This window comes from Emys orbicularis, chromosome 15 (genome assembly GCF_028017835.1).
Source record: "Emys orbicularis isolate rEmyOrb1 chromosome 15, rEmyOrb1.hap1, whole genome shotgun sequence".
Taxonomy (NCBI): Eukaryota; Metazoa; Chordata; order Testudines; family Emydidae; genus Emys; species Emys orbicularis.
The window spans coordinates 9,742,293-9,767,826 of NC_088697.1; the positions used below are offsets into that span (position 1 = coordinate 9,742,293).

The 25,534-nt window shown below is 51.9% G+C and overlaps 1 pseudogene; it reads right to left on the reverse strand.

Annotated features, from left to right (window-relative positions):
- LOC135889548 (gastrula zinc finger protein XlCGF57.1-like) overlaps positions 1–24,333 on the reverse strand; it is a 43,028-nt pseudogene extending 18,695 nt beyond the window's left edge.
- Positions 24,334–25,534: the final 1,201 nt, after the last annotated feature.

A 25,534-nucleotide genomic window follows, 5' to 3' on the forward strand; every position in this document is an offset into this window, starting at 1 on the left:
AATGCTGCGTGGTTGGGGAAGAGGCGGGGCCAGGGCGGGGATTTGGGGAGGGAGCCAATGGGGGAAGGAGAGGGCGGAGCCGGGGCGGGGGGGCACGAGCGCCAGAGCGGAGGGCAAAATTTCTTTTTTGTCCAGTGTCCCGACCAAACATTGGTCGGGACGCGGGACAAAGAAGCAAATATCGGGACAGTCCCGATAAAATCGGGACGTCTGGTCACCCTAGGGGTAGGCAACCTTTCAGAAGTGGTGTGCTGTCTTCATTTATTCACTTTAATTTACGGTTTCGCGTGCCGGTAATACATGTTAACGTTTTTTAGAAGGTGTCTCTCTCTAAGTCTATATTATATAAATAAACTATTGTTGTATGTAAAGTAAACAAGGTTTTCAAAATGTTTAAGAAGCTTCATTTAAAATTAAATTAAAATGCTGATCTTACGCCGCCAGCCTGCTCAGCCCGCTTCCAGCCTGGGGTTCTGTTCACCTAGGCCTGCAGCGGGCTGAGCAGGGCCTGTGGCCGGGATCCCAGACCTGGGGGGGGGGGTTCAGGGGTCAGGGCAGAGGGTGCAGGGCAGAAGGCTGGGTGTGTGGGGGGGTTCAGAGGTCAGGGCAGAGGGCAGTGGGGATGTGGGGGGTTCAGGGCAGAAGGCCGAGGGTGTGGGGGGATTCAGGGGTCAGGGCAGAAGGCTGGCGGGTGGGGGGGGTTCAGGGGTAAGGGCAGAGGGCTGGGGGTGTGTGGGGGTACAGGGCAGAAGGCTGGGTGTTGGGGGGGACTCGAGGTCAGGGCAGAGGGCTGGGTGTGTGTGGAGGTGCAGGGCAGAAGGTTGGGTGTTGGGGGCGACTCGAGGTCAGGGCAGAGGGCTGGGGGTGTGTGGAGGTGCAGGGCAGAAGGCTGGGTGTTGGGGGCGACTCGAGGTCAGGGCAGAGGGCTGGGGGTGTGTGGAGGTGCAGGGCAGAAGGCTGGGTGTTGGGGGTGACTCGAGGTCAGGGTAGAGGGTTGGGGTGTGTGGGGGGGGTGCAGGGCAGAAGGCTGGGTATTGGGGGTGACTTGAGGTCCGGGCAGAGGGCTGGGGGTGTGTGGAGGTGCAGGGCAGAAGGCTGGATGTTGGGGGCGACTCGAGGTCAGGGCAGAGGGCTGGGGTGTGTGTGTGTGGTGCAGGGCAGAAGGCTGGGTGTTGGGGGCGACTCAAGGTCAGGGCACAGGGCTGGGGTGTGTGTGGAGGTGCAGGACAGAGGGCTGGGGTGCTCAGCTCGTGGGGGTGTTCCCAGCCCCCTGCCCTGAGCGGCTCACGGCAGAGGGCTGGGAGGGATATGCCCTGTTCCACCCCCTTCCCCCAGGCTCCATCCCTACCTCTCGCTGTATCCCCTACGGAGCAGCGAGCATGCTGCCGCTCGGCTCTGCTCTGCTCCCCCTCCCCCTCGCAAAGACCATCGCCGGCAGGGAGAGGGAGGGGGAGGAGGAGGGGCCGGAATGCACCAAGCTGTGGGAAGAAGCCGGGGGGGGGGGAAGCTTGGCTGTCGCAGGACCAACCTTCTGCCTCCTGCCCCCGCAGGGGAGAGCGGTGGGCGGGGAGGCTGAGTGGGGCGGGGGGCTGGGACTCCCCCCCACCGCTCTCCCCTGCCAGGGCAGGAGGCAGAAGCTTGGTCCTGCGGCAGCCAAGCTTCCCTCCTCCCCCGCTTCTTCCCCCAGCGTGGCGCTTTCCAGCCCCTCCTCCTCCTCTCACTGGGCAGGCAGTGTGCCACTCAAAATCGGCTTGCGTGCCATGTTTGGCACGCGTGCCGTACGTTGCCGACCCCGATCTAGTATGTTAGGCTTGGTTTGAGTTTTTGGTTATTTGCTAAGTAATCTTCTTTGATCTATTTGCTGCCACTTATCGCTGGGAAATTGGCTGTTGTCTTCTATCTGTCCTTGAGTGGCTTAGGTAAAGCACTCAGGTAGCTTAGTTGGATGCATGGCGCCATCTGCTGTCCTGTTGAGTGATAACAAGGCTAAATCTCCAGCAAAGCAGTGTGAAAAGGGCCAGCCCAGCTTGAGGGTTAGAGGGCACAGCAGTTCCCAGAAGCCCCCCGGACTGCACCCCGGGGAGACAACCCATCACACCCTATATTACACAAGCCTCAGCAGGTTTTTCACATCCTGTCCCCTCCCTTTCTCCACCCGAGATATTTGCGGCCTCCCACCACCTCTAGCAGCTCCCACCCTCCTATGCATTTACTGCTCCTCTCCCTCCAAGCAGAATCCACCACCAGCTCCCTGATAATCCCTTACCTGAGACAGCTCCATTGAAGCCATTTCCTTCCCCCTGGGAGGATGGGATGATCTGGAGCAAAACGTGGACGTTAATCTGTAGCCTGCCAGGGCGAGAAGGGCAATGTGAGAGAATTCAGACGGGGTTTTTGTCCATTCCACATGTCGATTCCCCCCAGGATTTTCCCCCGCTAATGGAGATTCTAGGTTCTGCCACAGTGTGAGGCACAGAGTGACCTTATTCCAGTACAGGCCTAGCCCCCTCCCACCAGGGTGTAACCCTATGAGACATGGTGAAACCCTCCCAGTAGCAGAGTCTCTCTATTACACTTATAAAGTTTGTGGGCGATACCAAGCTGGGAGGGGTTGCAAGTGCTTTGGAGGATAGAATTGAAATTCAAAATGATCTGGACAAACTGGAGAAATGATCTGAAGTATATAGCATGAAATTCAATAAGGACAAATCCAAAGTACTTCACTTAGGAAGGAAGAATCAGTTGCACACATACAAAATGGGAAATGACTGTCTAGGAAGGAGTACTGCAGAAAGGGATCTGGGGGTCATAGTGGAATACAAGCTAAATATGAATCAACAGTGTTACACTCTTGCAAAAAAAGCAAGTATCATTCTGGGCTGTATTAGCAGGAGTATTGTAAGCAAGACACGAGAAGTAATTCTTCCGCTCTTCTCCGCGCTGATTAGGTCTCAACTGGAGCAGTGTGTCCAGTTTTGGACGCCACATTTCAGGAAAGATGTGGACAAATTGGAGAAAGTCCAGAGAAGAGCAACAAAAATGATTAAAGGTCTAGAAAACATGACTGTAACGGGGCAGCCCCGTCCTGCACTAGCCCCTGCAGCATCAGACCAGTAGCTCTGGAGGCGGAAGTCCCGCCCCGCTCGTACTGGGCATGCTCCAAATGCTCTGGGAGTATAAAAGGAGGGAACTCAGCTCAGTCTGGGCTGGCGGCCACAGAGGAAGGACCTAACTGGGAAGCTCCTGTGGAGGACTAGCCCCCCACCCTTGACGTTGCTGGGAACTGAAGCTTCCCCTGGCCAGCACGAAGCCCCCCACGGAGAACCTGGAAATTCGTGGGCGATCCCAACTCTCAAGACGGTAGGAAGCTACCCGGGCGGGTGATGGACTGGTACCTTGCCCCCGGTAAGCCTCAGCGTGTTTTGGTAGGATCTCCCCGCTGAGCCAGTGGCAAGGCCCTATGGCGGTGTAACCAGGGGCAATTCTATGGACTCTGGCCACTAGGCCGTGCCGCCCAGTAACCAGGGGCAATTCTATGGACTCTGGCCGCTAGGCCGTGCGGCCCTGTAACCAGGGACAAGCCTATGGACTTCAGCCACTAGGCCGTGTTGCCCTACAACGAGGGGCGTGAGCCCTCACAATGACCTATGAGGGAAGATTGAAAACATTGTGTTTGTTTAGTCTGGAGAAGAGAAGCCTGAGAGGGGACATGATCACGGTTTTCAAGTACATAAAAAGTTGTTACAAAGATGCATGAGAAAAATTGTTCTTCTTAACCTCTGAGGATAGGACAAGAAGCAATGGGCTTAAATTGCAGCAAGGGTGGTTTAGGTTGGACATTAAGAAAAACTTCCTAACTGTCAGAGTGGTTAAGCACCGAAATAAATTGCCTAGGGAAGTTGCGGAATGTCCATCATTGGAGATTTTTAAGAGCAGGTTGGACAAACACCTGCAGGGATGGTCTAGATAATACATAGTCCTGCCTTGAGTGCAGGGGACTGGACTAGATGACCTCTCGAGGTCCTTCCAGTTCTATGATTCTATAAACCAAAGGCCAAAGAAGAGCAGAATCAAAGGAGTCACTTTGGGGGATTCTCACGGTCATTGTCCCCAAGGCAGCTGTCTCAGGTTTACTAAGTTGTTTTATGTTCCAGCCTTTATACAGTCTCTCCTGGGAGTGCCCCCTTTCATGGGCTCGGCCTAGTTTTAGCTTTTGGCAAGCGTGACCCCTGGGGCTCTGAGACTGGGCCTCCTTGCCTCAGCACCTTGTTTCTTTCTGTGGCTCCCCAGTGAGTCCAAATGAGTAGATATCCTGACAGAACCCGTGAACATAAGAAGGGCCCACTGCGTCAGACCAATGGTCCATCTAGCTCAGTGGCCAATGCCAAGTGCTTCAGAGGGAAAGAACAGAACAGGGAATCATCAAGTGATCCATCCCCTGTCACCCATTCCCAGCTTCTGGCACACAGAGGCTAAAGACACCATCCCTGCCCATCCTGCCTGTGACACTGGCAGATGAAGTGTTATCTCTTGCAAAAGCCCCCATGTCTTAATTGAACATGGACAGATGCATAGCTAGAATCAGTCTGGCTCACCTGTGTTAGTATTGTTAAAACAGGTATTAGAATTATAAGAATGTGTTTAGACTTTATTGAATGCTTTATTGAGTTGCTGTCTGGGTTAATATCTGACTAGTTTCATTGTGAGCCTCTGTGGCTATGTAAATCACCAGACAGGATAGAGACTTTACCTAGGTGAAGTACTGATTGGCAACAGAATGCATTACACCCTGCCTGGCAGGAAAGGTCCATCAACACCAGATAGACTATTATGGGATGTTAAAGATGACAAAAGACTGTTGTTGTGCTCTTGACCTCCCATTAGCTGAGCTTGCAGCTCAGAGCACATGGCAGGAAGGGGATAAAAAACCCCATACAGAACTAACTGATTAGCTGTATGCTGCTTGGACTCGGGGGGGCAAAGTTTCTAGGCAGAAGCAAGAGATCCCCCAGCTGCTTAGCCAGGGTTAGTCCTAAAGAACATGTAGGGCTTGCTTATTATAGAAACTTGTATTACCTTTTGAAATTCAAGACTGTAATTTGTCTGCATCTGCTTTAACCTGCTTTAATTTTTTAAACAATTCTCGTTTCCTTTTAAATAAATCTTAATACAGGTTATTTCAGGACTGGCCACAAGTGTTGTCTTTGTTGGGAGATCTAAGATTCAATTCACCTAAGGAAGTGACTGGTTCTTTGGGACTGGCAGTAACCTGAACGTTGCTGTGATTTGTGGTGTAAGGCCAGGGCCGGCTCTGGCTTTTTGGCCGCCCCAAGCAAACAAAAAACGGGGCGGCCAGAACGGCAAAGCAAAAAAAAAAAAAAACACCTGCAGCGCGGCCGGAGTGCGGGTGCAGGGGAACCGGCTGGGGGGGAGCGGGAGGGGGAGGGAGCGGGCAGGAGAGAGAGAGAAGGGGGTGGCCAGGTCTACAGCAGGGGCGCTGCCACGCGGCCCCTCCCGCTGCGCCGCCTCCTGCCGCGAGGGCTCCACTCCGGACTGCCCTGCAGGGCGCTCTGGTTCTCCGCGCCGCCGCCCCCTACAGGGCAGCCGGAGCGGAACAAGAAAAAAAAAAGCAGCCGTGCCACCCTACGATTGGGCAGAATGCCGCCTCCAACAATCTGCCGCCCCAAGCACCAGCTTGCTCAGCTGGTGCCTGGAGCCGGCCCTGTGTAAGGCAGTGGTTCTCAACCAGGGGTCTGGGGCCCCCTGGGGGGCCACGAGCAGTTACCAGGTGGGCTGCCAAGGAAGGCCAGCATGAGATTCGCTGAGGCCCAGGGCAGAAAGCTGAAGTCCCAGCGCATGGGGCTGAAGTCCAGGGCCCTGAGCCCCACCACCAGGGGCTGAAGCCAAAGCCTAAGCAATGTAGCTTTGTGGGGGCCCCTGTGGCATGGGGCCCCAGGCAGTTGCCCTGCTTGCTACCCCCTAACGCCAGCCCTGGATTTTGTATGCAGAAAACCAGTTATTGTGGCCCACATGGGCCATGGAGTTTTTATAGCATGTTGGGGGGCCTCAGAAAGAAAAAGGTTGAGAACCCCTGGTGTACGGGACCATCTGTCACAAAGGTGAGCTCACCTGCGTGGTGATATATATGGGATGACCCAAGGGGACTGTCAGTGATCCCATGTTAATGCTGTTACAGTGCCTGAAGCATTTACACTGGATACTTGGTTGGTGAAATCTACATATAGACCCCACAACCAATTTGGGGTTTGTTCCCTGCTTCTTACCAGTCTGCCTGAGGCTGGTGCTCATGCTCTCGAGTCACTGAAGACAGCGTTACAGAGACTTACGGGCACAATGCCACCAGCAGCAATTGGCAGCAATGCAAAGCAGGCTTTACAGTGACACAGTGTGGGCCAAATGGTCCATGGACTCAGTCAAGCCCCAGTTCTCCGCCAGTGCACGTCAGCATCCCGGCAACCTTCTAGGAGGGTCAAGGCTGCCACTCCTTCAGTGATGATGGATCTCCAGCATAGCATCACCCGCGCCCCATGACCCACCTTGTCTCCTCAGACAGAGGTGAATGACAGAGGGTGCACAACAGATCCTGGGGGGTAGTGAAAGGAATAACAAAACACACCTTCTGGGGGTCACCGCTCAGGAAGTGAAGGTGACAGGCATTGTGGTGGCAGTAAAGGGGGAGGGGAGGGAGTGGGAGCAGCACCTTCAAGGGCAATGCTGCCAGCGCGTCACCCCACCACATCAGGCATGGGGCTGATAGGGGGCCATTCCCTGGGCCTGGGTGCCTGTGAAGGGCTATATAAACCCTACGCTGGCACAGAAGTAGTTAAACTGCTGCTTTAGTCTGGACTGGCCCAGCCCCTCCACACCTGCAAACCATGCCAGGACTGGAACGGAGTTAACAGAAGAGACCTGCTCTACTCAGAGGGGGGCCACTGTGGGAAGGGAACTGTCTGTGGAGCATCTCCAGCCCCAAAGAGAGGGCTGGCACCATTCGGGGCTCTGGCCTTCATTGAGGGAGGGTGGGGATAGCCGGAGCTCAAAGGGGGAGCAGGCTGAAACTTCCACTGGAGACCCAGTAAACTTTGAAGGGGACTGAGATGCTCCCAGAGGTAAAAGGGGCCCATATCCTCATGGGATCTGTCCACAGTCCCCCCCTCCCCTCGCTTCTTTTCTTTCATTACTTTATTTACCCTTGTTTGCCAATAGTCGGTTCTTTTGCTGTTTCACCTGGTACCCCGAGAGAGGAAGAAGGTGCCCCGAGGCCTCAGCCAGAGGGTTGAGCCCTGACACACTAGAACGACATGCCCCTGTAGCACTCCTGGGGCAGGGGGAAATTAGACTCTGAGCTGCACCCCAGAAAGCGTGAGGCCCAGCAGTCTGGCACCAGTTTGATAGGCTGGATGGCCTCTCACGGGGGGCTGCCAGCAGCCTGGCACATGGAGTAGATATGGGGTGGCTGGCAGAGCAGGAAGTGGGACAGTGTCCCAGAGAGCACACCAAGAAGGGAAATGGAGAGGGGACAAGGGGCACTGCAGTGAACTCAGTACCTGTCCTGAAGGTCATTTGAGAAAGTTGTCCTCTCCATTCACACAGGCAGCAAAGCCCTGGGCAAGGCAACTTTCAGAAGCAAAGAGAAGGGGATAGAGCTTAGAGGTTCTCTGCCAGTCGGGAAGGGGTGGCAGTGAGGGAAGACTGTCAGCTCAGAGTTGGAAGGGTGAAGAGGTTTGGGGGTATGGTGGGGGCAGAAGCGGCTGGGACTGTGCAGTCTCCACAAGGGACACTTCCTCCTCCTCCTGTGCCCCTTCCACACCCTGTTGCGAGTAGAGAATGATCACCTTGTCCCCACCGCACACCTAGCTGTGTCTGAGGACTCTCCCAAGTTGCACCCATTAACTCTCTTCCCATTTGGGGTATAGTTCGGGGCAACAATTTCCCACCAAGTTGAACCCTGCTGGCTGCTCTAGTGCCACAGGGTGGGTGAAAGGCAGAATTGCAGCACTTCTCGGGCAGAATTTATTTTCTTCATACCAAAAAAAAAAAAAAAAAAATTCTGCACTGGACGGGAATTCTGTGTGTACGCAATGGCGCAGAATTCCCACATGAGTAACTCACACCCGGCACAAACATAACCTGCTCACTCCCATCTCTTCTCCCTACGTGTCGAGTCCCAGAGTTGCTGCCGTCATTAATGTACACAGGCTACACTCCCATCAGTGCTGGTGAGACCCAATCCAGTGACTGACAGGACTGAACCCTTATCTTCCCATCACATGGAACAGTCTCAGTAGAGGGGGGAGGTGAGAGTGGGAGGGGATACAAAGGGAAAAGAGTTGTTGTAGCCATGTTGGTCCCAGGATATCAAAGAGGGATTTTAATTGTTTCTAAAAGAAATTACCTCACCCACCTTGTCTCTCCAAGAGATCTCAAAGTGGCAGAAGGAGACAAACAGGAAGACAGAGCTCAGGACTCTAAACCAAACATTTTCAAGCCCCTGGAAGAAACTACATTTCCCTTCTGCCCCTGGGTATGTTTGTGTCCTGTATGAGGGACCACCCCATTCCTCTCACAGCAGCAAGGGGAGACTGCAGCCAGCCCCAGATGGTCTTTCCCAATCCTGGGATGTGTGTTGTGAGGAAGTGTGTGTGGGGTGGGTGCACAGGCTGGGTCCCTAGACAGCTAGACCCATCTGCAGACTGGAAAGCCAGGGCAACTCCAGCACAGCATTAGGGCTGTGGTAGCAGTTCTGAAGCTGGGCCTCTGCCCCCTCTAGGTCCCATGGCAGATGGCTCTGGCAGCATCAAGTGGGTCCATCACTGCAGGGGAAGGTTGGGGTAGTGTCTGAGAGTGGGGTGAGGATTGTGGGGACGAGCGGAGGTCCATGCCCAGGAATGGGGGATGGAATTCACCTCCCCACCCCTCTGCAGAGCCCAGCAACAAGGGATTTATCCAGTGAAGTGAATTTCACTTTGGGTGACTTTGAGCCAGCCACTGAGAGATCCTTGTGCCTTTAGTTCCACACTGGCCAAAGGAGGTTACTAGTACTCAATCCCCAGACTCCCGGGACAGCCAGGGATAATTAGTGGGTTATGGGAATTAGAAGATGAAAATTAATTAGGAACGATGATATTTGTGTGTTTATTATGAAATCCCCAGGCACTCACCAATTCCCGTCCTTCTTCTGATGAGCTATAAATATCTAAGGGACTCAGCTACTGATCCTGCAGTGAGTTCCTGCCCCTCCCCACTTTCTATAGCAGCACTTTTAACAACAGGCCAGGGAAATACATAAATACTTTGGACCAAATTCCAGAAGCTGCTGAGCATGCACAAGTTAAAATGAAACCAAGGTTCCGTCTCCCCAAGGACCTGACCCCTAGTGCAAAATTATAGACACTCCCCAGAAATCTGAAACAGCCACTTCACAACTGAGAGAATGTTATTTATCTATTGACTTCTGGGAACTGCCAATAAAAGAAACAACCCAGTGAAGTTGATACCCTGAGAGAAAGTTCTCATGTCTTTACAAATCAATATAATCTAATCTGGGACTTTATACAGTAAAATGCCTTATTTGTTGCCCTATGGCGATTGCCTGGTGTCACTACAGGGCAGAGTTAAGGTTGGTGCCTTAGCTTTGAATTTCCATCCCCTAGCATATTGTGATTGCTGTTAAGTGGGTTTGGCAAAATTCATTTTGTCTATTTTTTTTTTTTAATTTCAATTGTTGATACTGATATTTATTTTTAAACCCTTTTTTCAATGTTTATAATTTCAATGTTCAGAGCTGTGGGAAGTTATGGGGGTCATCAGACAATGATTATTTAATTACAGTAAATGTTGAGATTCAAAAAGCCAAATCTTTATAACTGTTCAAACACAAATTGTCAACGTCACATGGAAAATATACAGTGTAAATATCCTTAAATCAAACTCAACTTTACATAAGAACGGCCGTACTGGGTCAGACCAAAGGTCCATCTAGCCCAGTATCCTGTCTACCTACAGTGGCCAATGCCAGGTGCCCCAGAGGGAGTGAACCTAACAGGTAATGATCAAGTGCCATCCATCTCCACCCTCTGACAAACAGAGGCTAGGGACACTATTCCTTACCCATCCTGGCTAATAGCCATTAATGGACTTAACCTCCATGAATTTATCCAGTTCTCTTTTAAATGCTGTTATAGTCCTAGTCTTCACAACCTCCTCAAGCAAGGAGTTCCACAAGTTGACTGTGACTCTGTGCTGATGGTGTGAATGAATGTCAAAATTTCAGGCATTAAGAAATAGAAATTAGGTGTCAGTTCATTTCTCATGTGTTTATCTCCTAATTTTAATTTCAGTTTTGAATCAGTATTAATACGTCGTTTTAATAGCATTAGAGTCTATTTGTATAATCGTTTGCAAGATTTCACTGGATATTGTGAAACAGCAGTCTTAACCTTTTCTTTTGAGATGACTAAATACAGTCCAGCGCACTACTCCTGAAAGACTGCAAGCCCTGGCCGGTGACATGCTCCCTAGAGAGCAAACACCTAATGAGCCCCTTCACCCTAAAAAGCGCTTTTGGCTCTTTATAGCATTTTCTGATGTCAGATAACCAGGTCAATACAGCAGACCGTCACTAGGTAGATCTACCATCTATGTGCCAAAATTCAAATGGTTCTGTTTGTTTTATCTTTCATTCAGCTTTGCAATTATTAGATCCCATTTAAAAGGTGGAAGTGAAATAACCAAAGCAAGTTAAGAAGAGAGTGACATCGGGCATAGGTGGGGGTAAAACAATAAAGGGAAAGAACTGACTATGCAAAAAGGAAAATCCCAAACTATCAGAGCCCCAGACCCTCGTCCAACTGAACCCACTCCAGCCAGGCATATCAAGCTGGGTCCCTGAAAAATTGCCCAGCCTGTCTGGCAGTGAATGCTGCGTGTTCCAGACGGAGCTATGGGGTGTGTGTCTGCTCTGCTGACATGCTGCTTTGGTACGGAAGGCACCACGGCCACAGAGAGCAGAGACATGGACTCCTACAAAACGCAATCCCAGATACACCTCCAACATCCCCTCCCCTCCCCCACCTCCACACTGTTTGCCATCCCCTCCCCCACCTCCACATGACCATTCTCGGCCTATTGCTAACAGTTCCTTCCAGCCTTCAGCACTATAAATAAATAAAACATGGTGTTACAAAAGGTAGATTATGCCAGAGAAATCTGATCTCCTTCCATGAGAAGGTAACTAATTTTTTGGACAAAGGAAATGCAATAGCTCTAATCTATCTGGATGTCAGTAAGGCATTTGATACAGTTTCACATGGGAAACTATTCGTTAAATTGGACAAGATGGGGATTAATATGAGAACTGAATGGTCGATAAGGAATTGGTTAAAGGGGAGACTACAAGGGGTCATATTGAACGGTGAGAGTTGTCAGGCTGGAGGGAAGTTACTAGTGGAGTTCCTCAGAGATCAGTCTTGGGACCAATCTTATTCAACATTTTTATTAGTGACCTTGGCACAAAAAGTGGGAGTGTGACACAAAGCTGGGAGGGATTGCCAATATGGAGGAGGACAGGAATATCATACAAGAAGATCTGTATGACCTTGAAAGCTAGAGTAATAGAAATGGGATGAAAATTAATAGTGCAAGAATTTTTGCAATAAGCAATATGTTAGTACTGTTATAAGGCACCAATGAGGCCTCATCTGAAATACTGTGGGCTATTCTGGTATCCCATGTTTAAGGGTACGTCTTCACTTACATCCGGGTCCGGATGTAAGCAATCGGCTTTCTGAGTTCGATTTATCGCGTCTGGTTAAGACGCGATAAATCGATCCCGGATCGATCCCGGAAGTGCCCCGGATCGATCCCGGAAGTGCTCGCCTTCGACGCTGGTACTCCAGCTCGGCGAGCGGAGTACGCAGCATCGACGGGGGAGCCTTCCTGCCGCGTCTGGACCGCGGTAACTTCGGACTAAGGTACTTCGAATTCAGCTACGTTATTAACGTAGCTGAATTTGCGTACCTTAGTCCGAAGTGGGGGGGTTAGTGTAGACCTGGCCTTAGAAGGATGAACTGAAAGTGGAACACATGCAGAGAAGGGCTACTAGGAGGGGGGTGGGCAAACTATGGCCTGCAGCGCCACCGCATCCCTGCGGCCCCCGGGCGGGGGGGCAGAGGGCTCCATGCATTGCCCTTACCTCCAGGCACCGCCCCCCGCAGCTCCCATTGGCCAGGAACGGGGAATCACGGCCAATGGGAGCTTTGGAAGAGGTACCTGGAGGCGAGGCAAGGCAAGGGCAGCGCATGCGGAGCCCTCCGCCCCCACTTCCCCCAGGGGCTGCAGCGCTTCCTTGAGCGGTGCGGGGCTGGGGGACAGGGCAGGTGTGCAGGGAGCCAGCCCTGGCCCCGGTGAGCACTGCTGCCACCCCGGAGCCACTTGAGGTAAGCGAGGCTGGAGCCCGAACCCCTCCTGTACCCCGCCCCCAACTCCCTGCCCTGAGCCTCCTGCTGCACCCTGCACCCCTCTGGCACCCCAACCCTCTTCCCTGAGCCCCCCATACACCCCGCACCACTCCTCTGCCCCAATCCCTTGCTCTGAGCCCCTCCCTGCACACCACACCCCCTCCCACACCCCAACCCCCTGCCCTGCATACTATTTCCCCACCCAGATGTGGTCCTCGGTCCATAAAGGTTGCTCACCCCTGCACTAGGATGATCCGACGAATGGAAAATCTGCTTTATGAGGGGAGACTCAAAGAGCTGGGCTTGTTTAGCCTAACCAAAAGAAGGCTGAGGGGAGATATGATCGCTCTCTAGAAATACATCAGAAGAATAAACACCAGGGAAGGAGAGGAGTTATTTAGGTTAAGCACCAATTTTGGCCCTAGAACAAATGGATATTGGCCATCAATAAGTTTTGGCTTGAAATTAGGCGAAGGTTTCTAACCATCAGAGTGAAGTTTTGGAACAGCCTCCTAAGGGAAGAAGTGGGGGCAAAAAAACGAACTGGCTTCATGACTGAGCTCGATACCTTTATGGAGGGATTGGTATGATGGGACTGCCTACAATGGCATGTAGTCGATCTGCAACTGCTAGCAGCAAATATCTCCAAAGGCCGGTGATGGGACACTACATGGGGAGGGCTCTGAGTTACTACAGAGAATTCTTTCCCAGGGGTCTGGCTGCTGGTTCTTGCCCACATGCTCAGGGTCTAATTGATTGCCATATCTGGGGATGGGAAGGGATTTTGCCCAGACTCAGATTGGCAGAGACCCTGGGGTATTTTTTTTTGTTTTTTGCCTTCCTCTGCAGCATGGGGCATGGCATGGTCATTGCAGGTCTAAACTAGTGTAAATGGTGGATTTTTTTGGAATTTTAAATAATGATTTGAGGACTTCATTAACCCAGACAGAGCTTAGGGGTCTATTACAGGAGTGGGTGAGGAAGGTTCTGTGGCCTGCAATGGGCAGGAGGTCAGACTAGATGATCATGATGGTCCCTTCTGGCCTTAAAGTCTGTGAGTCTATGAACTGTGCCTTGCGTTGCACAGACACTGATGGAGATCAGGGCCCCATCGTGCTGCGCATGGCAGAGAACCTGACTGAGATCAGCACCCCATTGTGCTGGGCACTGCACAGACAGAGAGGGACAGTCCTTGCCCCAAAGAGATCACAATCCAAATAGACAATGGGTAAGAGGAAAACAGAGAGGGGCTGTGACTTCCCCAAGGTCACCAAGCAGGTCAGTGACAGAGCCAGGAACAGACCCCGGTAACACCAGAGCCCCGTCACCCGCAGCTTGGAGAGGTCCCCAGACCCCATTGTATTAGGCTGCAGGAAGAGGGGGTTTGTCCATGGATGCACAGGCTGTCTTGGCAGGGCAGCTCAGCTGCAGTCCCTGCACACAGCTGGGGGTGGGTGTCCTGGGTCAGGAGAAGTCAGTGTCCAGTCCTGTGGGGCTGTGCTCCTGGCTCATACCTCCAGCACTCACTGCTGCCCCTCCGTTACCAGCTGCACTGGTCAGCCAGCCCCAGGCCTCAGTGAGGTGACTGTCCCGCCCACCAAGCCTTCAAACAGGGACAGGCTGCACCAGTGCCAATCAGAGTGCACTAGTGTAAATTCTGTCTATACTAAGGTTTTGCACCAGTGCCTAAAACGAATGTGATATATGCCATCATGTGCCAGCAATGCCCCTCTGTCATGTACATTGGCCCAACTGGACAGTCTCTATGCAAAAGAATAATTGGACACAAATCAGATGTCAAGAATTATAACATTCAAAAACCAGTCGGAGAACACTTCAATCTCCCTAGACCAGTGGTCCCCAACCTTTTTGTGGCCTGTAGCACATTCATGTTTTCAGAAGAGCGTGGCGGGCGCCAACAATTTTTCAAGGCTTATTTTGTATTTGTACATTAAATAATACGAAAAACATTGTTGACGTCACTAGGCATCACCCTAGGTAACTCGGGAGGGTGGAAGGCCAGTAAGTGTCAATGAAGCCTTCCTGCACTAGGCCTATATGAACCAAACTTTATTCTTCCATATTTAAACTCTAATTAACCTTAAAAGCCAGGTGCAATTGGAATATGTAAGCAACCAGTTATCTGTGTGCAACCTCGGTATCAAGTGGTAATAATGAGGCCTGCATGTTTCTGGCTGAAGGGAAAATAACAGTTCAAAGGGAAAAAGGACAAGATAACGATTTAAAGAAGTTACTAACAAGCTAGGCTTATAGCTGCCAAGAATGACTTAACTGCTTAAATGTAATCGTTATTTGCTTAGTAACTGTTACCAGGGAAGGGAGGGGTAGAGGAGGAGGAAGGGGGGGTGAGGCTTAACTGCAAAATGTATAAAAGAAGAAAAAACTGTTTCTGTTGGTGTGCTTGATCTGAGACGTGCCTGTCTCCTAGCACCGCTTTGGGATCCCAAATAAACTTTGTTTGCTTCTCCCCTTGGTGTGTTTATTGGCGCGAAGCACACCGGGCAACGAACCCCGCTGTCGCTGTCCTCGGGCACTCTGTGCTGGCAACTGTTTTGGCGCCCAACGTGGGGCTCGAGGCTGAAATTTAGCCTTGCCCGGACCCCTCTCGGAGGTCAACAGATTGCGGCGACGCCTGACGCCCAGCGCGCACCGGTGACTTTACCGGGGGCCTCAGCGAAGACGTGGTTTGGTCGACCCCAGAGGGCACAACGGTGCAACGCGCTCGAGCAGTGGAGAAGCAGCTGCGGGCAACGGTGGGGAACCGGTCCCGTGGATAAGGTAGGAACAGTCCAGTGGGGACTTTATCTGTCTTGACCTGGGGACGCCCAGTGTCTACCTGTTTTGACCTGGGGACGCCCAGAGTCTCCCTAGAATATGGGGCAGGGACAGAGTACTGCAGGCAAGGCAAGGTGTACACCCTTGGAATGCATTCTGGTGAACTGGAAAGTGTTTGGATCGAATCTGTTAATTAAAAGTAAATTAAAAAGATTCTGTACAGTAGACTGGCCTCAATATCAGCTAGAGGACCAGGAAAGGTGGCCACCAGAAGAATCACTTAATTATAACACGATCCTTCAATTACTTCTGTTTTGTCAGCAAACGGGTAAATGGAATGAATACATGTATGTACAGATGTTTATGTTGCTAAAAAATAGGTCAGATATTTTGCAAAAGTGTAATTTGACTCCGACAGGTTCGGTAGTAGCTACTGTTAGTCCCCAGAACCCCCCCCCCCCACCCCCCACAGCTGTAATGGCAGGTCCGGTGTCCCCTTCGGCTATCACACCCCCACCATATAAAGACAAGGTGTCTCAGGTCCCAGAGATTGCCCCCTCGGTGGAATTTTATCCGTTGATCACTGAGACAGTGGTGTCCAGACATGGCTCAGATAGGAATCAGGCCACTACTATGCAGGTTTACACCCATGTGCCTTTTAACCCGGTGGACCTAGCAGCCTTTAAGGCACAGGCAGGGGAATTCTCTACGAACCCAAGCAAGTTTATCTTGGTCTTTGAAGGGTGCCTGGCTAGCTGTAAGCCTGACTGGGATGATTGTAATGTCCTTATGCGGACCCTGCTGTCTGAGGTGGAGCGTAATCAGGTTGTGTCTAAAGAAAAGAAAAAGAGGCAAGCGAAAATGATGGTTGCAGCAGTACAGGCCGGTGGGAGGGAAAAATTCCAGAAAGGTGGAAGGGGCTGGGGAATGAGAGGATGTGGGCGTGGGCGCCCTGGCTCACAGGAAAGGCGTCTGGGTCGCAACCAGTGTGCCATATGCCGGAAGGAGGGACATTGGAAAAATGAGTGCCCCGAAAGGGAAGGTACCCCTATGATGGCAGCGGAGGATCAAGAATAGGGGTGTCAGGGGAGACGGACTATCCTGCCCCCGAAACCCCGAGTAAAAATGCGGGTGGGAGATTCGAACATAGACTTTTTAATAGACTCTGGAGCTGCACAAACCGCCGTAAACCAACCCCTGCAGCTGCCTGTGTCAGAGTCCCTCACTGTGGTGGGTGCCACAGGGAAAGGAACCAAGTGCCCAGTGTATGCCCCAGCGGAATGTGCTTTGGGAAACAGAACTCTATTTCACAAACTGGTTTACCTCCCCGATTGTCCAACGCCTCTACTGGGACGGGACCTGCTTTGTCGCTTAGGTGCCACCCTGCATTTCACCCAAGATGAAATAACCCTCACCTTACCCCCAGAGAATGCCTGGATAATGACCCTTGCAATTGAGCCCTCAGCCATGCAAGCCCCAGAGTGGAGCCAGTGGGAGGACAAAAGGAGGGTTAAAAAGCAGCTTTGCTGGACAGTGCTGGCCCAGGGATTTAAAAATTCCCCCACTCTTTTCGGCCAGGCCCTGGCCAGAGACTTGGAGGAGTGGGACAATGAGGACAGGGTCCTCCTCCTGCAATATGTGGATGACTTGTTAATTGCCGCTGTGGGTCTCACCCCCTTGCCTTAAAGCCACTGTGAGCCTCCTGAACTTTGTTGGACTCCTCAAAAGTGGGTGTGCTCGTCCTGGTTTGTTGCTCCAAAGCTCTGTATAAAAGTTATTTTACTGAAAGAGTGTATAATAGCAATGTGTATGTGTTCATTGTTAAAAAAAGGTGTATAAGTGAAAAGTGGAAGTTTCCTTTGTAAGTTAAAAAAAGCCACACAAAAAAGCAAAAAACAAAAAAAACAACAAGTTAACTAAAAAAAATATATAGCTAGCAAGCTCAGTCCAAAGATAAGACGCTGGCCCCATCCAAGAACATTGTTCACAGCTAAGACTTGGCTGACAACCAAGAAAAGGGGGGCCTGAATATGCCCAAGCAACTATGAGATCTGCAAAACACTGCCAGGCATTAATAAAATGTGTTAGGTTTCTTTTTTCACACATAAAAGAAGTGCTAACCGAAGACCCTAGCAGCCCTGCCATTCATTGAAACAAGGAGACTGAGTCTACGTAAAGTCCATCAACGAAAAACTGCTTTGGCTCCACACTGGAAAGGCCCTTTCCAAGTCCTGTTAACCACCAACACCGCTGTGAAGTGCCAAGGACTGCCCACCTGGACCCATGGTTCTCACTGTAAAAAGACACGGTGAAGTGCTAGTAACCTCTCCCTTGTCCACTGACAGACTTACTGTGCCTTTGGATTTTTCTAAAAGAAGCAAAACCATTACAGGGTGATGTGCTAGTAACCTCTCCCCTGTATAATGCTGAAATACACTGTTTCAGGAAAAGAGAAAAAGGAACACTTGCTTCATTAAAACCACAAAGTCCAGGAATTCCTGACTACAAAAGACATTAAAAACTGACCCTGATAAAAAAACAAAGAATTATACGCTGGCAGGGAGGCTCTTACCCAGCTTATGAATAAATATTTTCTAACCTCTGGACTTAGACCCCTGGCCTCCCAGGTACAGGCTGAATGTCTAGTCTGCCAAAAGAACAACCCTCAACCAGGAGTGTCAGTGCCACCAGCCACTCTGGAACCTACCCCAGGCCCAGGGCTGGTTTGGCAAATAGACTTTACTGAGTTCTCCCGGACCCAAGGATTCAGATACCTTCTCGTCTTGGTGGATCGATTCAGCGGATGGCCTGAAGCCTTCCCATGTCGTAACAACACTGCCAAAACGGTGGCTCTTAAATTTGTCAAGATCATTCCTCGCTTCGGACTCCCGCAGTGGATGAAATCTGACAACGGAACACACTTCTACATCCCAAGTCATTCAAAAGATATCGGATGCCCTGCAGATCCCCTGGAAACTCCACACTCCATGGCGACCGCAGGCCAGTGGAGTAGTGGAACGCACAAATAAGACACTTAAGCGGCACCTCTCAAAGGTCTTCCAAGAGGCTTCCCTTAAGTGGCCTGATGCCTTACCCCTTGTTTTGCTCCGCATTCGCGCTCTCCCAAAGGGCAAGTTAGGGCTCAGTCCCTTCGAAATTATGTTTGGAAGGGCATGGCCTATGAACGGTACACCGGTTCTGGCAGGGGAATGGGAAATGGGGTGTGGCTTTTTATCTCAGTATATGTGCTCTCTGTCTGCTGTTCTCTGTTCTCTCCACAGGTATACCAGAGATTTGCAGCCTCTCCCGCTGGATGCCCCTGTCCACTCCTTGCAGCCAGGCGATTCCGTTCTCGTTCGGACCTGGAAGGACGAGCCTCTCCAAGAAAAGTGGAAGGGACCCCACACCGTCCTGCTGGTCTCCCACACAGCAGCAAAGGTCAAGGAACACAAGGACTGGATTCATCACTCCCGTCTGAAGGCAGTGCCCGCTCCTGAACGGTGGACCGTCCAGACTACGAAAAAGGACTACCAGCAATGACCTGGGACTTAAACTGTTATTCAAAAGACAATAAGGCCTGCTGGGAATGCCCTGTGGTCTCTTTGGACAGTCGCAGCGCACTCCCCGCGAAAACTCTACGCGTGGTTGTGTTTACTCTCATAGGGCCGGCCTAACCTGGTGGCCTGGTCCTTTTTGTTTTTAATCTGCCTACTATTGGTAATTGTTATTTTGTGGGTATTTGGGGAATTGTAATTGTTAGGCCCTAGGGTCACCTGCCCAGCATGAGTTCAGGTCCAGGGTCTGCCACAGTGGTACTCTTTGCCATAGGGACACTCCTCTCGTTACCTCCCGTTTCCCCCAGGCACATGTGGGATGGAAAGGAATCCCTACTAACTTGGAAACAAACACATATGAGTCTTTGAAGGTTTGCTTTGCCCAAGAGTTTAACCTCTCTAACTGCTGGGTATGCTCCCAAGTCCCGCACCACGCAGCAGGGTTACCCTGAAGGGTAGTTCCCCAAAATTGGTCAGATATCTGTTGGGAATGGTTCAGTAGGGGAAAAAATACCTCGGGTACCCCCTTGTCACAAAACTGTACCATTGAATCCCAGTATGCATTAAGGGACAACCCCTGGCCGCCCCAGGCAGAGTAAATCTTTGTATGCTGCCTCAAAGCCCATTAAGGAAGAAAACAGGTTGGGTATAATCCTCCTCCCATCCTATGGGGTGGGACGGCTAACCCAATTTTATCGTAGGCTCTCTGTGTTTCTCACCAAGTATACCAATAAGACCTTAGCCATAAAAAAAAAAGCCTTAACTCAAAGCTATACCAGCTCCGGTTGCTGTCCCTGCAAAACAGACAGGCCTTCAATTATGTTTTAGCCTCCCAGGGCAGGGTGTGTGCCCTTATTGGAAATAAATGTTGTACTTATGTCCCAGAAAACTCACAGGACATTAACAAGCACGTCCTGTCGGCCGAACAGGCTTTCAAGCAGTGGAAGGCCCAGGAAAGGGAACCCACGGGTTTCGATTCCCTTTGGAGTTGGTTGCCCGACCTAGGAGGACTGGGGGGTGGCCTTGTGCGTCTCCTCCTCACCGGTGTGGTACTGTGCCTGGTCACCTTCCTCCTGATTGCTTGTTTTAAGATGCTCCTCCGTAAGCTTTGTGCCCCCCGTTCCCCAAAAATCCCGGCATACCCTCTCATTAAAAAACCCAGCTTCATAGCACTCAATCATATCTTGTCCACAGAATATGAGAAAACTCAGCCAAAGGCTTGTTGAGTATTCTCAAAGGAGGGAGTTGTTGACGTCACTAGGCATCACCCTGGGTAACTCGGGAGGGTGGAAGGCCAGTAAGTGTCAGTGAAGCCTTCCTGCACTAGGCCTATATGAACCAAACTCTATCCTTCCATGTTTAAACTCTAATCAACCTCAAAAGCCAGGTGCAATTGGAATATGTAAGCAACCAGTTATCTGTGTGCAACCCCGGTATCAAGTGGTAATAATGAGGCCTTCATGTTTCTGGCTGAAGGGGAAAAAAACAGTTCAAAGGGAAAAAGGACAAGATAACGGTTTAAAGAAGTTACTAACAAGCTAGGCTTATAGCTGCCAAGAATGACTTAACTGCTTAAATGTAATCGTTATTTGCTTAGTAACTGTTACCAGGGAAGGGAGGGGTAGAGGGGGAGGAAGGGAGGGGAAGGGGGGGGTAAGGCTTAACTGCAAAATGTATAAAAAAAAAAAAAACTGTTTCTGTTGGTGTGCTTGACCTGAGACGTGCCTGTCTCCTAGCACCGCTTTGGGATCCCAAATAAACTTTGTTTGCTTCTCCCCTTGGTATGTTTATTGGTGTGAAGCACACCGGGCAACGAACCCCGCTGTTGCTGTCCTCGGGCACTCTGTGATGGCAACAACATCATACTTAATATTACATAATATATAAATCCAGACAGAAGAGAGAAGCCGGAGAGAAGCCGCGAGGACAGAGAACACCGGTGCCTGTAGCACCGGAGTACTCTGTCCCCAGCAGGCCCCGGCTTCTCTCCCCTGCTGGGCACTAGGCGGGTGCACATAAATGCGTTGGGGACCACTGCCCTAGACACTCAATAACAGACTTAAAACTGGCAATTCTTCAACAAAAAAAACCTTCAAAACCAGACTCCAACGAGAAACCGGAGAACTGGAATTAATTTGCAAACTGGACACCATCAAATTAGGCCTCAATAAAGACTGGGAGTGGATGGGTCACTACAAAAACTAAAAACTAAATTTCCCCATGCCAATTTCCCCCTTTTGTTACTCACACCTTCTTGTCAACTGTTTGAAATGGGCCACCCTGATTACCACTACAAAAGAGATTTTTCCTCCTGCTGATAATAGCTCACTTCCACTTTAATTAAATTGCCTCGTTAGAACTGACCCTCCACTTGGTAAGGCAACTCCCATCTTTTCATGTACTGTGTATATATATTCTGCCTACTGTATTTTCCACTCCATGCATGATACAGACTAACACGGCTACCACTCTAAAACACCAGGGTGGCAGAGACCTTCAGTTCCCAAAGCCGCAGTACGGTGGCACTAGAACTGGGATCTATTTCTAGCTCTGTCACGGACAGCCTGGGTGACCTTGGACACGTCAAAGTTTCTCCTCCCAACTTTAGTCTCTTTACCCAGCTGCCCACTCACTGGGGTCTCCTCTCTCCAGAGCCACTCACCACTGAAATCTGTGTGGGTGTCACCAGAGCAAGGTAGTTCAGCTCTGGAATAGTCTTACAAGGGTGACTGTGGAGTCTCTTTCCCTGGAAGCTTTTAAGAACAGGTAGGACAAACCTTTGTCAGAGATAATCTACATATACTTGGTCCTGCCTCGGCAGAGAGAGCTGGACTTGATGACATCTTGAGGTCCTGTCCAGCACTACATTTCTATGATGCTATGAAATATATACGTATAAAACACAACATACAGAATAAAACCCACCACAACATAATGTCAGGCAATTCAGAAAGAAAAAACAAACAAACAAACAAAAAAACACACAACCTACACTCCACAGCATAAAATGACAATACAAAGAAAACACAATGCAAACTACGACATCATAGGACAAAAGTACACAATGGAAAATAGCTCAATTCAAACCAACACAACACAGGCACCAAACAAGCTGAGGCAAAACAATGCACCATAAAACTGCAACACAACATGGTGCATCAGAGTTTCAAATGGCACCATGTAAAACAGCTCAGCGTAGAACACGACACAGCACAAAAGAGAATTATTTCAATGTAGGCCTGGAAGGGATCTTGAGAGGACGTCTACTCAAGCCTCATGTGTTGAGGCAGGATGAAGTATCCCTAAACATTCCCAGACTGGTGTACCTCTAACCTGGTCTTAAAAACCTCGAATGAAGGAAATTCCACAACCTCCCTTGGAAGCCAATGCAATACAAACACTCTGACCAAAACAATGCTGTACACACACAAGCTGGGCTTGGGGTTAAGGGGAGAGGCAAGAATTCAAACAATCTGGGTTCAGTTCCCAGTTTTGCCCCAAATTCTCCATGCAAACTTGAGCAAATTACTTCAGCTCTTTGAGCTTCAGTTTCCCCATCTGTAAAATGGAGAGTCGCCTCCCACCATTGGCCTATTTAGCCTTTGAGCTTTTTGTGGCAAGGACTCTCTGTCACAGTGGCCATGTCTACACTGCAGTTAGACACACAGTGGGGTCTGACCTCTGTTGGGGTCTCTGCAGCTCCAGGAACAACAAGGTCCCTGATTTTGTTTGCCGTCTCTGCAGCACCTGGCACAATGGGAGCCTGATTTCACTTTGTGTTGATGCAGGGCCTGGCACAACAGGGGCCCAGAGCTCAGTCAGGGTCACTGTAGCACCCGGCACAACAAGGTCCCTGCTCTCTGTAGGGGTCTGTGCAGTTCCTGGCACAACGAGTGCCCCAAACTCGGTCAGGGGTTGTGCAGTGCCCAGCACACTGGGGGACCTGATCTCAGGCAAGGCCTGAGCCACGGTCAGTACAATAAGAGCCCTGATCTCAGTCAGACACCTGGAGAGAAAAGCGGGAAGACTTTCAAGAATTTGATATCAGTATTTCAGAACTGAGGAGAAAATGGGGCACACACTAAATATTTGCCAATATAAGAGAGAAACACCAACACCTGGGGAGATTTTCTGTCACCATTCAACAGATCAAGAAAAAAGAGGGGAAATTTGAGGGGATTATACTGCGATATTCAATCAACAACAGAATGGGATGGATTCTTCTTGTCTCACATTCACATGGTTAGCAGAGCCCTGGGTGATGCTCTCACATGGGAAAGGGGATGGAGCCAAAAGTTCACTGGCTGTGGGGAGGGGCTGGCAGTGGGGTCTGGGAATGAGACTAGGAGGTGATGGCAGGGGGGGGGGGGGCTGCTGGGTTGAGTAGGGTGCGGGAGGGGGAAGTAGCTGGGACTGGGAAACCTGGGGCTGGGCAGTATCCATGAGAGACTCTTGCTCCTCCCTTCCCTTCCTGGGCCTTTCCATGCCCTGTTGCCAGCAGAGAGTGGCCCCCCCACCCCCAGCCGTATCCCTGTCTCAGGGCTCTGCCAGCCTCTGCCCATTCACCCTCTTCCCAGTTCAGAAATCACTCAGGGGAACGATTTCCCACCTGAACAAGGACAAATCACTGCAGGTAAAAATGGGGGGAAACACCCCAAACCTGAGATTGGAACTGGACACTGGCGAAGTGGAGAGAAAATGGGGCACAATCGGGGGAGGAGAACAGAGACCTTCTCAGGGATTTGAGGGAAGGGGGGGTCACCCTGGATGTTGCTCTCTAGGGAGAAAGGGGGCAGGGCGGGAGAGGATGGGGGGGGTCCCCACGGGAGGGGGCAGCGGTAAATCCGAGGGGATCTCAGCCCCCCCCTTTCTCTCCCCGCTCCTCGGGGGTCACCTGCTCTTCTCCCCCCCCCCCGGCCATGTCCGGGCTGCACAGACATTTTCCATCCGCCCCTTTCCCAGGTCTCCCGGCAGCCCCCGCCCGGCCCCACGCAGGGACCCCAGTGGGGGCCGGTCCCCTCCCCCCAGGACCCCCCCCATGGGGCCCCAGGGCAGAGCCTGGCCGGGCCGGGGGCGTTGGGCTCCTGTTGGGACAGCAGCTCCGAGCCCCCCGCGGGCGCGGCCCCAGGGAGCAGATCCCGGCGCTGCGAGATGCCGGGTCCCCCCCACGGACACTGGGGCAGAGTCACCGCCCGACCCCGCCCCCGGGACTCGCTCCGGTACCTGGCGGCTGCAGCTCCGCAGCGGGGCGGGCAGAGCCCGGGGCGGCTCCGGCGGGAGCAGGGCCCGGGCCGGGCACGGGGGGGTTAACGAAGGTCTCCCCGGCACAGACCCTCCTGCTCCGCCCGGCCCCGCAGCGCCAGGGAGCAGCAGCGAGTGAGCGCTGCCTCTGCGCATGCCCAGAGCCGGGAGACACAAACCTCTTCTCCGGCCCGGGAGAGGCTCCAACGGCCCCGCACGAGCCGGGCAGAACGGCAGCGTCCTACAGGCGTTCGGAGCCCGGCTTGTCCGCCCCTCGCTCAACGTCACTTCCGCTCCCTGTAGCGTCAGGAACTACATCTCCCAGACTGCATCGGGGGGTGCTTCTGCCCTTTCCATCCAGGTAAACTGAAATTGCGCATGCTCCGTGCGGACGGGAGAACAAAGCTGCTGCCTCCGTGTAACCCGGGACCCCGGGCTGAGCAGCTGTTGCTGCTCCCCGGGTCTGTTCGGGGGGAGCCCGGCATTAATCCCTCCGTGCCCGGCCGGGGGGGGGGGCTTTCTCCAGCTGGGACCCGCCCCCTGGGCAGCCCCGGGGTCTGCCCGCACCAGCCCCCGGGCCGGATTCCCCCGGTGAGTGAGAGACCCCGGGGGGACGCTGGGGCCGGGCAGGAAAGTGATTCTGTGTCCCGGGGAACCTGGGAGAAGCCTCGGAGCTGCCTCAGCCCCAGTGGAGCTGCAGCAGGATCTGCCCCCGGCCGCGCTGGGATTGGGGGGGGGGGGGGGTGTCGGGCAGGGAGGGGAGAAGCCGGAGTTGGGGGGGGGGGGGGGTATTGAACTGTCTCTGTGCAGCCAGGAAATCCCCAGGGGAGAAGTGGCGGGCGGGGGGGAAGTTAACTGGAGCCGGTCCCTGTTTGTGTCACTTGCCTCTCACACCCTGATACAAATTCTCTCCAGTTCTTCCCCTTTCCTCTCTCAGTATCTCACACGTGGCTATAAAATCCGGGGAGATTCCCCCCTTTCCCCACAAATGATCACTTCTCGTCTCCCCCGACTTCCCCCTGTTCTCTCCATAATTCTCAAATGTCAATTTAAAATCTTCTCCAATGAGGGGGATTTTCCCACCCATTTTATCTGCAGCGATTTGTCCTTGTCTAGGTGGGAAATTGTTGCCCCGAGTCATTCCCTAAAACATGGCTGCCCCTGGCTGGGGATGGGATGAGATGCCCGTTCTCTGCCAGGGCGGGGAAGGGAGGAGCACCTGTCCCCCATGGAGACTGCCCAGACCCCAGTTTCCTAATCCCACTTGTTGCCCCCTAATTACCAACACAGTTGCCCCCAGCAATCACCTGCCCATCCCCGACTGCTGCCCCTTCCCTCACCCAGGGACCCTTCCAGCTCCCCCTCCTTCTCCCTTACCCTCTTCAAGCAGCTCCTCAAAGGGCTCCCTGCTGCCCATGTGCATGGTGGCAGGGGAAGGGAACTATCACTTTCTGTTTATGTATT